General features: G+C 36.1%; 1 long non-coding RNA gene across 1 annotated transcript; it reads right to left on the bottom strand.

The window, feature by feature from the left end:
- Nucleotides 1-6,274: 6,274 nt before the first annotated feature.
- LOC117243713 lies at nt 6,275-8,830 on the bottom strand. The gene is made up of 3 exons (XR_004495545.1): nt 8,403-8,830; nt 7,345-7,544; nt 6,275-7,252 (listed from the first exon to the last, which is right to left on the bottom strand). It is a non-coding gene; the product is annotated as an uncharacterized LOC117243713 (long non-coding RNA).
- Between the last annotated feature and the right edge of the window lie 4,290 nt (nt 8,831-13,120).

Raw genomic sequence — 13,120 nt, 5'->3', positions numbered from 1 at the left:
AGATAAGGGATGAAAAGGTTTTTCTAGAAGTTTATTCTGGTGTTCTTATTCTTGTTGTTTGTCAATAAACTTTCTTTATTCCTTTTAAGTTTTATGCCTGTTTTGCCCTTATTCTAATCCATATCTCACAGCAAGAAATAAGTAATTTTCTTAGTTATTGGTTTTAAACCACGACAGACATTTATGTCGATTTTTACAAACTAAGTGCAACAGTAAATTTGCCTTGCATTTAAGGTAAATAAATGAGTGACCAGAAACACAGTCATAAGGACTACTGGTTCTAGTTGCTTGTTTGGTCAATAAACATAAGCAGTATATAAGCACTTATACTGTTAGGCTAGTCAGATCCATGAGAGTCAAATTTCGAGTGCTGTGCTTGTGAGACAAGCCACAGTCTACAGACCTTTTAACATCTTTCAGAAATTTTTTATTAGGAGGCATTCCATAATCCATAAAGGCAGATGAAAAACTGTTAAATGCATAATTTTCTACAAATTGCCTGCTAGACTTTGGTTGAGACTCTTTGAAATATCTGTGATCATTTGCTTTTCATTTCATATGCCTGGTGTAATTGCTTTTAAATTCATCACAAAATGTTTTTGTGTGATTAATTTAAGCCCTGAATTTTTTGGTTTTTTATCATAACAGAGAATGATTTTTGGTTAAAATGCTGTGAATTTTACAAGAAGAAGAGCAGAGCTTAAAGCACAGATTTCTGATTTGCATTCACATACTAGTAAGCCAGAAACATGACAAAATTGTGTTCCTTTAATTTTTGAGAGTCAGAGACTGACTTCCACTGTAGAGAAATGCCTTTTAAGTGATCTGCTCTTATGGTTAATTTATTATGTATAATACATAACATCTGCATGTATATATTATTATTTATGGTTATTTATTATGTATGTATCTGATTGAAGAGAAATATAAATTCTTTCACACTGTGAAATGATCAGAAATAATACTTATTCAAAAAGCATTAAAACATTTGGAAAATTATAAAACTGTAATACTTCTGAATTAGTGCCAAAAGCAGATATGGGAAGTTCTAAAAACCTGTATTCCCTGATACCTCTTTTCATCCCAGAAGAGACATATGTAGGTAGGAACACTTCGTGTATTTGAACATATAAAAGGCAAACTGCAACATTAGGACACTAAGATAACATTGTTTTCCATGGCATTTAAACCAAGTTCACAACAGAACTCTCCATCAAACACAACAAGATACATTTCTTGCACATGATGATTTGCTAATGCAAATCTTGTTACAAAGCTTTGAGCTTGTCAATTCGCATTTAGACCATAATCCTCAAAATTTCATTCTTCTATAAAAACTTGTGTAAAACTCAGCAGAAACACATTTGACACATGTTTAAGTAATATTGTAGAATGAGGCACTTATGCGTACCTTGTTTTGCAACAAAGCAATAACATGCATATGTAAAATTGGGGGGAGAATGTTTCCAGTAAATTTTCAGTTTTCTGCCAACACAGTGTGTCACCAAATGATGAACTGTACCTTTTTCCTTTTTGGAAGAACAAATACAAATGCAAATCACACTTACAGGAAAAGTTGTCTGTTGGATTCCATGCATAGTATATCATCCTGACCTTTTGGGTTTTATTTATGAAAAAGCTCAGGAACTGAAGTGTCTAATATGAATGACAGCCAAATGTAAAAACAAGAAGTACTTGTTTGCCCGAGAGAAGTGAATACTTTGATTCTCTGAGATGCATTTGCAATCCTGCAGAACATGGTCCTTAAACATTTGGTTCAGGTTGAGATATTCAATAATCCTAAAAACCATGCTACTTTTTAAATATCAATTCCTTAAACAAGAGCTTGAGGTGATAGCACAGTGATAATTTTTCAGATGTTTCTTTACAAAAAATGTAAATTAACATTAAAATAGGACTCTCTGTACTAAAGCAGAAATTCATCTAGCAAAGTAGCCTCTTTCCAACAGTTGTTGATTACAAGAATGTATTTTAAAAATTGAGTAAATGTACATCAAAACTTGATAGACTACTTCCTCTTCTTTAAGTGACTTGCAGCTCTGTGTCACCATTGATATGCTTATTTTTACCAGCGTCTATTAAAGAATCTGTTGCTTTCTGAACCATGTAGGTTCTTAACATCCATGAAGTCTTGTGACAAGGACCTTGTAGCAACTACAACATGCATACGAGTTGCAAAGAAGCACATCCTGCAATACCCCATAGTTCTTACGTTGAAAGAAAGTTAATCCTTATTCAACTTTTCCATGACACTCCACCAACTTCTCTCATGCTCATCTCTTTTGAGATAATAATAAATATATTAATGGAATATAATTATTTGTCACTTTCATGGAAACTGTTTCATATTTCAACATCTTTATTTTCCTTTTGCCAGTTTTTCTGACCATTTATTTAAAGAAGACAGGAAGACAATTGAAGTATCCTGCAGAATATGGGTACCTTAGATTAAAAAAAGTGCTTTCTTTTCATTGTATTTTCTCCCTAAATCATACCTAAAATATTTTTGCTTTATTGGTCACCATTGAATATTGAGTTGATGTTTCCTTAGCATTTCTGAATGGTAACTCTTTAGAGCCTGTAATTGTGTACATAAACTTTACTTTGGATTTCCCAACAACCTGCAAGTACCATATGCTATCACAATCACATCAGCAAGCTTTTAAGAAGGAGCTGCATTTCAGATTGTTCACGTTCTGTTCTGAACAGCAAGTTCCTGTTCTGTGTCAATTGCAAAATAGGAGCCATGCAAAAATTATAACCTTTGCCATAAACCAGACCTTTGAAAAAAATAGGCTGTCAGTTCCCTATTGTCTTCTCAAACACTATCATTTGATTTTAGGTAAGCAATGAGGGACAAAAAAAACAGGAAAAAAAATACCTAACACAGTATATAACATGCTGAAGGCAAGAAAGTGTTCTCAGTGCAAGCTTGCCATTCTTTGTATACATAAGGCTGCTCAGTCAGGGAAGTTCTTTTCTGCTGACCCTTTAATTTTCCTTTAAGTTTTCTTGCTACAAATCTAATGTTTCTCTGTTGCTTTCTGGTTCCACTCCCTTAGCCTATTTCCTATTTTTTTGCAGTAGAAGCATATTTACTAAGCTAGGCAGATGTACATGTTGGACTGACACCAACATTTTATAGTTAAGTCCTACCTCTGCAAAATTCCATGGAATTTTAGCTGCATGGAAAAGAGAGCACAGGAAAAAAAAGAAAGAAAAAAACTACAGATAGAAATATGCTTCATGTTTGTACAACAAACTCAGACAGGAAAAATAACTTAGACAATGATTTCTCAGCTGAAACTTCAAGCTGAGCTTAGTGAAGGTTTAATATCTGTCCAAGCAATTTTCTCCATTCTGAATTAGAGCACAGACTCAATAGAGATTAAAAATTTAACTGAAGTCAACTCCTGGGAGAAAAAAATGCCAGAGCTGGGGAAGGGCGTCTAACAGAAAAAAATCAGAAACAGGCCTCTAGAGACTCTGAGGAAATGACGGCACAGAAAAGCTCTTGCTGACTTCATGTATGATAGAGGCTGTCTGAAAGACTCACTTGGACAATATTTTCATAAAGCCTGGTGTTTCTCACCATATATTTACACTTTTTACAAGCATAAGGAATCAACAATAGTGCTGACTTATACAGTGATTAGACCTTTTCATGGGTCCAGACTAAAATTCATATGAGGTCAAAACAATGCAGCACCTTTCGTCAGCCCCTGATGCAGGGGTGAGATTCGTGTAGGCTTTGGACTAAACCTCCATATGTACATGGACCAGATTCATGCTGGACAGCTTGGTCGGAACAAAAAGCTGTGTGAGACTGGGAAAATTTGTGTCCTCTCCTTGAAGTGCTCAGCAATTGGACATAAACTCTTAGACATTTACATTTTGGCTAACCAAAAAGACAAAGAGCAGGATACAGTAATTTCCCAAACCTATGGATGCCTTAAGTCAAATTTCTTGCTGTGCAGAAAGGACTATTTTATGGTTACAGGTTGCTATTTTACTTCACTTGTTATATAATTAACACTTTTTACATTACTGTTTTAAATCATACACCCTTCGGGAGATAAAATATAATCCTCAAGACCCAGCTTGCAAAATCTCATATTGGTCCAGCAAGGAGCAGCACCATAAACCAATGTGGAAACTCAAGGTTATTTAATGTTGTCAGCTCTCATGACTCTTTCATTAGCTTGAAGTTTAATAACATCTGCCTTATGGGCTCTATATCCTCTTACTCTCTTTAGAATGCTATAGTTACATCAGAATCTAAGATTTCTTTTATAATGAAGTACTTTAGCTTCTGTTTTGAAGCTGGAGTTGAAATTTAACTTTTGTGTCCACTGACAATTCAAAACACAGGAGGTAAATTAAAAGGACAAGGCTTAGGTTAGTTTGTGCTGTGGGAGATGGATAAACTTGACTTTTTGTGGTCCAACATATGTTTTCGATATATTGGATTGGTATATTAAAGAGTTTACTGGCCCTTCCTTGTTGAAAAGACTCAAACATCCTCTGTAAAACAGATCTTGTACAAAACTTTATAGAATGCATTCTATTTACAACTAAATCTAAAAAACAGCTCTGTAGGCCTCTTTTTCCTTTTTATCTGATTGATAATGATCTAGGTCACAATGCAGTAGGATCTTCCTATGATTCTGCCAGTATTGTCTCACAAACAGTACAGTCATTAAATACTACTTAAAGGCTAGCAAAGACCCAACACAGGATACAGCCCCTTTTATGTTTGAGTCAACTTCAACCAACACTCCAGCAGATTAAAAGAATGATGGATTTGTGTTTATGAAGTGAGTTGAAAACAAAGTACAGAGGAATTGCCTGATGCCACCGTGGGGAAACACTGAAGACAAGCAATCTTTTCAGTCCAAGTCAATGCAAAACGGTGTCTGTTTTGTAACCATTACTGTCTTTTCTAATATTCCCAGCAGGAAGGTCAGGCCCAGGAAGATTAAACACACTTTTTTGGGGATCTATCCATTCTGGCTATTAACATGACCAGTCAGTAGCACTGATGGACTCTTACAAGGAAACATATAAAGTCAGAAACCTCCCCCCAGGCACTAAAATCCAATTACATATTTGAAATAGAAGTATAAATTTGACTAAAGGGGTTAAGATAATTTGCTAGTTTTTGTGCTGGCATAAATTCCTACATTTCTAGAGCGCTCATGACCAGCCTTTCCACTGAACTGCAGACTGCATTAGATAATAGGCTAGGATGTTAAATGTAACAATGTCTGGTAATTCAGGTATACATCAGCAGAGGGCATAAAGAAGGTCAGAAAGCATTCAAATGTAAACTGACCTGAAAATACCTATAAATAATCCAAAGTTTTATCACAGTTTTGTTTCACTATCAGCATTTGCCTTTTGTTGTTGCTTCAAATTGCTTCTTCTAGACATAAGCAAATTAGTTATACAAATATTAAGTATAAATGTTGTTAAACAGCTGTAAAGAAATATTATTTAAATACAAAGTCTATGCTTATATTCTTACAGCTCTTACCTTCCCAAAACCTTTGTTATAAGAATTTCCACAGGAAAGCACATGGGAAAACAGCAAAACAAATGTTTTTTCTGTGGGCTTACCCTTCTCAAGAAAGCCCAGTGTAATTTATTATTGAAATTTTGAATGCCACACTATTTTCAAATGTATTATGTCAAACACATTTGAAAACCAAGAGCCAGCATATATAAATAAAGTTGTGCTTGAAGAAATGGGTCTAATCTTATCTGTGCAACTGAAAGCATGATTGCTGATCTAAGTCATAGGATGCACACAACTCACTGATCCAACTTTGAGGAGAAATTTAGGAAAATATAAAAAACTAAATTGAATTCTCAATGTCTTTATCAAATAGCTATAGGCCTACTTCAGCTATAACTGGACTAGAAGCTTCTAAAGTCATGCCCACTGCTCTCAGTAAGTTGTGCTTTTATTTTTGGAAACTCCAATTTTTTACCTTGTAGCTGGGAAACATAAGACAACAGAATGTAGAAAAATCAAGTGTGGTTTGGCTGAATGATTATTTCTATCAATGATTTTGACTGGTCCCACTATTTCAGCTATTTCTGAATATGTTTTTGTGCAGTACTGTAAAACACTTCTGAAGAGCTGAGGCAGCTTTGAACCTCATGATAAGGAGGCTGCCTCCTTATCACGAGGAGGATAACCTCCTCACCAAGGCCATCAGAAATCTAACAATAGCTTTAGAGAGACCTCATCACAAAGCTTTAGACTTTGCATTAGGGTCTAGTCCAGTGCTCTCCAAAGTATATGTGTGGCAGGGAAATGTATAGCTCAGGATATGTCCCAGACAATCTGCTGGAGTGAAGAAATATGGGTTCTAGCATTAACAAATAAATAAAATTAAAAATAAAAATAAAATAAAATAAAATAAATAAAATAAATAAAATTTTTCAAAATAGTGGGTGTTTGTTTCATTTTTATCTCACATTGTTTTAATTCCTATTTTGGTAAATGTTTTATAATGTACATAATACATTAATAGAATTGTATGTGTATACAATTTATGAACAAATATATATGCCTCTATTATGGGTGCGTGCTCCAAAAGATCTTACTGATAGAGGTGCATGATCAAAAACTTTTGGAGGTCACTGGTCTAGCCCAAGTACAATAATAGTACCAGTGAGTAAAAGCAGAGGATATGCCATTGTTAGACATAAATTCTTTTATCACGATAAACTGTTTTCCCAAGGACATATGATAAAACAAAGGAATTGGAAAAATAGAAGTAATGTAGGGTGCCCCCCCTCCCCTTTTCCGCTTCCTTTCATTTTTATATTTTCCTTCTTCCTCACTGTATTTCATTATATTTGGCACTTCTCCATCTACAAATTGCTCCACTCTCATTTGGATTAGTTACATTTTTCTTTCAAAAAATATTTTATTTTGGAAAGACAAAATCTTTGAGCTCCCTTTGTATCTTTCTTTTAATTTCTCTTTTTCCTCATTTTGCCTAGTTCTATTAAAACCTCTCACTTCTCCCAGCATCTCCTCTTTTTCTGTCTCAGTCTGTTGGTTTTGCTTTCCACTACCTAACCACAGACTCCTTTCACTTATCTGCAGATCCATCTTTGGCCTTTCACCAGGCCAAAGATTTACCTTAACCTTTTTTCTTTTTCCCCAATGGAATGTCCTCTTTTCCACATCCTCCCTTTCCTGTATTTTCTTTTCCTGCAAAAAGATGGAAAATAAATACTTAGGAGCAGATACATGCTTTTATAGTGTTCTGTTTCCTCTGGCCTTCTGGCTACCTGTCAACCAACCTCTGCTTATGAAAACAGGAATGGCTGAACATTTGCTGCAGCAAGTCCCTTCTCATCTGCGCTCCTCTGTGCCACTGCGGCATGCAGTCCATGGAGCCTCATCCATTTCTGGCTGGAGGTTGCAAGATTTCTGAGATGGGCTTGGGAAGCATTGAGACTAGGACAGGGGCAGATAGGCAGTGCCATGGACAACAAAGAGCCTGCAGGAAGAAATGGGTGTGTGAAGCTGAGGAACAATCTAAAGTCAAGGGAAGACTGGCCACATCAGCAGGTGGTGATTGCTGCAATTCCAGACTCTTAGAGCAGCAAACATCACAATAAGCAATTTGGCAATATGCTTGGCATTATGATTTAATGATCAAGAGCCTTTGAAGTCTGACATTATTAATTTAGTTGGTTCTCCACAGCTGCACTTTTCAAGAAATCATTAACCTAGGTGTTTCAAAACACAGAGTGGCAGAATATTCAAAAAAGGTAATGTAGATACCTATGACACTTAATGGTTTTTTCCACCTAGAAATTTACTAGAGTTAAAAGAAAGGATCAGTACAGGAATTATCAATGTATATGCACTTTTTTTTGGTCAAAAATACCATGTCAAAGTATTACAGTACATATCAGAAAACCTTACTAAGAAGTTAAAGATGACCATTTAAATTAGTTTTCAAGGTATTTGCTGGTACTTAATTTCACTGCTTTAACTTTGCTAAAAAATATCTAAGTGCTTTGGAGATATGGTTTCTTCTAATAACACTTTTTCTAAAAATATTCTATCAGAGAAACAGAATCAGCACCTACCCACTATGCCATAAATACCATGCCCTATTCTACACCAGTGGTGTCAAAAGTCAATAAAAGTATCTATAGAAATACTGCTCCATAAAATATAGTAATGTCTGGATTATATATTTTTACACTATATTTTTCTATAGATAATACATATTGTGTCTTTTTTTATCAGATTAGTTGAAAACATGAACACATATTTTCAGTAATGCAGTTTCTCAGTGTACCCTAAAGAATGAGAAAGTGTGCACTACTTCCCAAACCAGACATACCTTGGGACAACTAAATGACTAAGGACAGGAAGCACTTCCTTTACCAAGAAAAATAATGAAATCTACTGGAGAACAGTTGGGCAAGATGACAGCAGAACAGTTTACCAAATCCTGCAAACACAAAAGGGAGGACATTAATTTAGGAGTGAAAATTTAAGGAGATGAATTTAAAAACAGATAAAAGAAAGTATTTCTTTTAGAGTGATGAAATTGTTGGATTTGTAGCCATGGAACAAGAGTATCAAAAGTACAAAAAGGCAATAAATGCTATCATGCACTACAGATTTTAAAGAGCATAGGTTTGAATGTAGTCTTTAACATTTCTAGTTCTCTAATTTAGGACATCGGTGGAGCACAAGACCTGACAACACAGAGTATCCAGTCTAAAAGCTCTTTCTAAATCACATTTCTGACTAGCAATGTTGCAGACAGAGCACTGGGACAGATGGATAACTTACTTGTCATACTACAGCACTTTTAAAGAGAATTTACTACAAGAAAAGCATTTTCTGTGCATTAGCTCCTAATCTATTTGCATATTCTAAACCAAGTGAAAATGTGATGCAATTAACAATGTGGAAACATACTGTCTCCATGTTTCTTGTAGTGGATCAGCTCCCACCACCATAACCAAATTGGCTCTTTAATTAGACTTTTGTAACAGGGAAAAACTCCTATGAACCATAAAAGGGAAGCATAGAAAATCACTGCAGCCAGCCAAATGATTCACTAATTAAAAAAAAAAAAATCAAATTTTTTGCTATCATAAATGATCATATGATTGACTACAATGAAACCATACAATTATTGAATAACTGTATGTCTATCAGAATCAAGACATATTTCAGAACATTAATTCATAAACAAACACACCTTAGTGATTCTTGGTTAGTTTTAAAATCCTGTTATTTACCAAAATCATACAGTACTAAATACAATTCAGAACAAGTGGTAAAATAAATAAATAAAAGGACAAAAAAAATTACCATTAAACACACACATTCTTATGGCCACATCCTCACATGCCACAGAGACAATTTTACTCAGAACAGGTGTTGGAGCACTGACAAAGTAATAATCAAGAGTGAGTAAAAATGCTTTATTCACACATGAATGCTATTGTTTATATATGACTGCTTTTTAAAATAGCTATGCCCCATAGAATTCATCAAATTGCTAAAGCTAGAAAAAATCCTTTAAGGTCAACAAGTCCAAGCGCTAACACAGCACTGCTAGGTCTCCCACCAAGCCATGTCCCAAGCACTGTGTCTACTTGTCTTTAAATACCCCCCAGGAAGGGGATTCAATCCCTAAGCAGCCTCTTCCAATCCCCGACAGTCTCTTCGGAGACAGTATTTTTGCTAATATCCGATCCACACCCACCCTGGTGCAATATGAGGCCATTTTGTCTTTTTCTATCACTTGCTACTTTTCAAAAGAGATACTGCACAGTGCAAAAAAAAAACAAACCCGTTGATGCAAACTTCTGTGGAAAGCAACCCTAAATGTCACAGATCAGACACACATGGGAAAACACAATGTGATTTTGTAATGCATGAACAATGCCTTGCATAAAATCCATTTCCTTACATTAGAAAGAGAATACATAGTGGGACAGTAATGCATTGTACCAGCAGTCTGAAATGACCATGGATTAAATTTAATGTTCACCTTACCTGCATTTTTCTGGACTTGCCTCCAGGACTGCATATTCAGATTTGCCAGTCCTTATGCTATTGTATGTCCCCGAAGAGGTCTAGTTACTGACTAGTGAATCTCAACTTTGAAACTGAACCCTCAAGATTTTGTTACTTCAGAGAAACAGATAAAATACATATCATCCTAACTTCTAGATAACTCAAATTGTCATCGGTAACCCAAAATGTTTTTGCATTCCGTATCTATTTGTGTCCAAAATTGTTTCTCTGACCCTGCAGCCAGGAAGCTGGGCTGGGGGGGTACTGTAGGTGATTTTAAAATTGGCCCTCACAAGCAGCTCATGCCCTCTCTCCATGTGGGTTTTGGCTCACTAACTGGTGTTTGCCCACGCAGAGCCATTTCCTTTCGGGATTCTTGTTCAGCTTTTTTGTCTCATCTTGAGGAGTCTGCAGTTGGCAGTTCTGAGCTGCCATGGAGGCGAATTCCACACGTCGCCTGTACTGCTGCACCGAGCGGGGCAGCCCTGCTCCAGCAATCTGGTCCGGATCCACCAGTCCCTGCTCCAGAAGAGAAGACTACGGAGTCACCCCAGCCCAGGCACCTTGCCTTTACTGCTCCTACCAAGATAAAGGGAGAGCCCTTCCATAAGTTTCCAGCCCTTGATCCGCAGAACACCAGCCAAAGCTCCAGCTGGAGATGAGCAGGGCGCAGGGGAATGGTGAGGGAAGACTGGCACCACTCTCCCTTTGTCCTTCACACACACTCAGCTGTGGAGCGTCATCCTGAGGGGCTTTCCATAGCATTTTGGGTCTCTCTGTTCTGTGGAGTCTACAAGGTTTAGCAGTTTTGTATCTGGTGGGTATTTGCTGTTATTTCTTCAGTGTTGCTGTCCCATTGTCAGTAAACTTACCTTTTCACTTACATCTACTTGTATTCATCACTAATTGGTGGAAGGGGATTGGCTGAACCTATAAACAGAGGCAGCTCATTCCAGAGTGTTTTTCAAGTTGTCTTAAATCAAGACACAAATTCTTTTTGTTTAGGAATCCCAAGTAACATAATGACAGAGCATCTATTACACACGTGCTTTGAAGAGCAAACTGAGGCAGTGCTGGGCTCTACAAATACAGCAGAAGAGGAACATTTTTTTCAAGTCTGCATTTTTTTGTCTACCCTCCTGTTCTGGCTCTAAGCATGTAGTTTGTGTTCCACTACTTCGGTGGCGACAAAATCTCTGACAGGAAGTAACTTTTATTAAATCTTGTTTCTAACTATAAATGATACTACAACATAAGTAAGGCATGCATTACTTTGCTTTTCTCTGTGCAGCACACTATGATATACTTGGCTAAATACAAAATATAGAAATAAACTAATATTTAACTAGTACATCTTGAGAAGCAGAAAGGGCTGAAAACCGCAATGCTTCATCAGCACGTAGATTTTACCACACAAATCTTTCATGAATGTGTTTCTAATGAATTAAAGCATTGCCATCAATGCAACAAAACAGAACCATTCTGGGAGGCTGTTTTAAACCAGAGACCAGAAATTTCTGTTCCTGTTTGGAAGAGTGTGCAGTATCTACCAAATGGACCTTGCAAACTTATTTTAAGAAATACCTGGGGATAAACTGGAACGCATCATATGTGTCTCCAAGTCTGTAATTCTCTCACAAAGCTGCTGATTTTTATCCACACATTTTTATCCTAGCTCTCCTTAGAATGACTTACATAAGCAGACAACATTTACATTTAATGTGTTCTTAGACCACATAATCTTTAAAAGCAGATGACTTGGCCAATGAAGCACTTTTGCAATACTTCAGGTGCTGGAGAAAAGTTGCAGTGCCATTACATGCCCTTGAGCTACTAGATGAGTTACTGTTCAAATTACTGGAAATGGTGTTCTAGTTTAAGACATGTTCGGATCTTTGGCATAGTTCAGTTTCAGAGTTTTACTAAAGCCATCATTTACCTGACTACAGAGGAAAACTTCTAGCAAAAACTTTTGTGTCTTTGGAAATTACAAATGTCTCAGTATGATAGCCTCATTACATTCACATTACATTCACCCAAAGCTCTAGGAGACAAGGCACAGTTACCTATTTGAGGTGCATACAGCTTCCAACCTAATATCAGTCTATTTGACTGTCTCATCAACATCTCATGTCTTCTCTGCAGTGCTCATTGAAGGTCAGAAAGCTATTTGCCCTCTTTAAGAAAAAAAAAATTGAAAATTAAACACTGAAATGACAACCATTCGTATGGTTTACCAAACCATACTCCTTTTACCAACCACCAAACCTCTTCTAAGCAACCATTTTGAGGTTTTCTCATTATTTTGAAAGACATTATTAGACAAGACACCTTACTAATGCTCTGGGGAAAAAGTTAATGCTGAGATAAGTTATTATGGTAGGCTCTTCCTCACTGGAAGAGTAATCTGTTTTGAAGACTATTTCCTTTAAATTGTCTTCATTCTTAAAATATTTCCCTTGCTATTTAACCAGAAGTTTGCTAGGATTTTATTTCCTTTCACTGAAAGAAGACACCTGAAGTGGAAAAAAAAAAGGAAAAAAAAAAAAGAAGATTCAATGTAGAAATTACTATCATCATACAATATAATTTATTAGGGAGTCACTGTTTCTTTATATAATCTCCCAACTCAAATTGGTTATGAAGTTCCATATGTCAAGGGTTCTAAGGTTGTATCATGCTAGAATTTCAATCTGGTGGTACTCAAGCTGAATGGATTTTAACAATTAGAGTTATCTGAACTGTGATGGTGATGAAAAGTGATGGTGAGCAAGACTGACACAATTACTAGTTTATGACAAACTTCCCCACAAACAATTTTTCATTTCTGTTTTACAAACACTAATCAGGTGATGTAGAACCAACTTTATTACCTGATTTTATTGAAACAACCCAAAACAACTGTATCTCGTAACTTAATAGTAGCTGTGAATACAACATTTTCATCTTTGACAATGTTTAAGGTATCTTTTCAAGTATGCTTATACTTTCCTTCTAGCTTTTCAACTTCCCTTTTGAAGT

The sequence above is a fragment of the Parus major genome, chromosome Z, assembly GCF_001522545.3.
Source record: "Parus major isolate Abel chromosome Z, Parus_major1.1, whole genome shotgun sequence".
NCBI classification, from domain to species: domain Eukaryota; kingdom Metazoa; phylum Chordata; class Aves; order Passeriformes; family Paridae; genus Parus; species Parus major.
The sequence above is the reverse complement of the archived record's forward strand: the minus strand, read 5'-3'. Positions and strand labels throughout refer to the sequence as shown.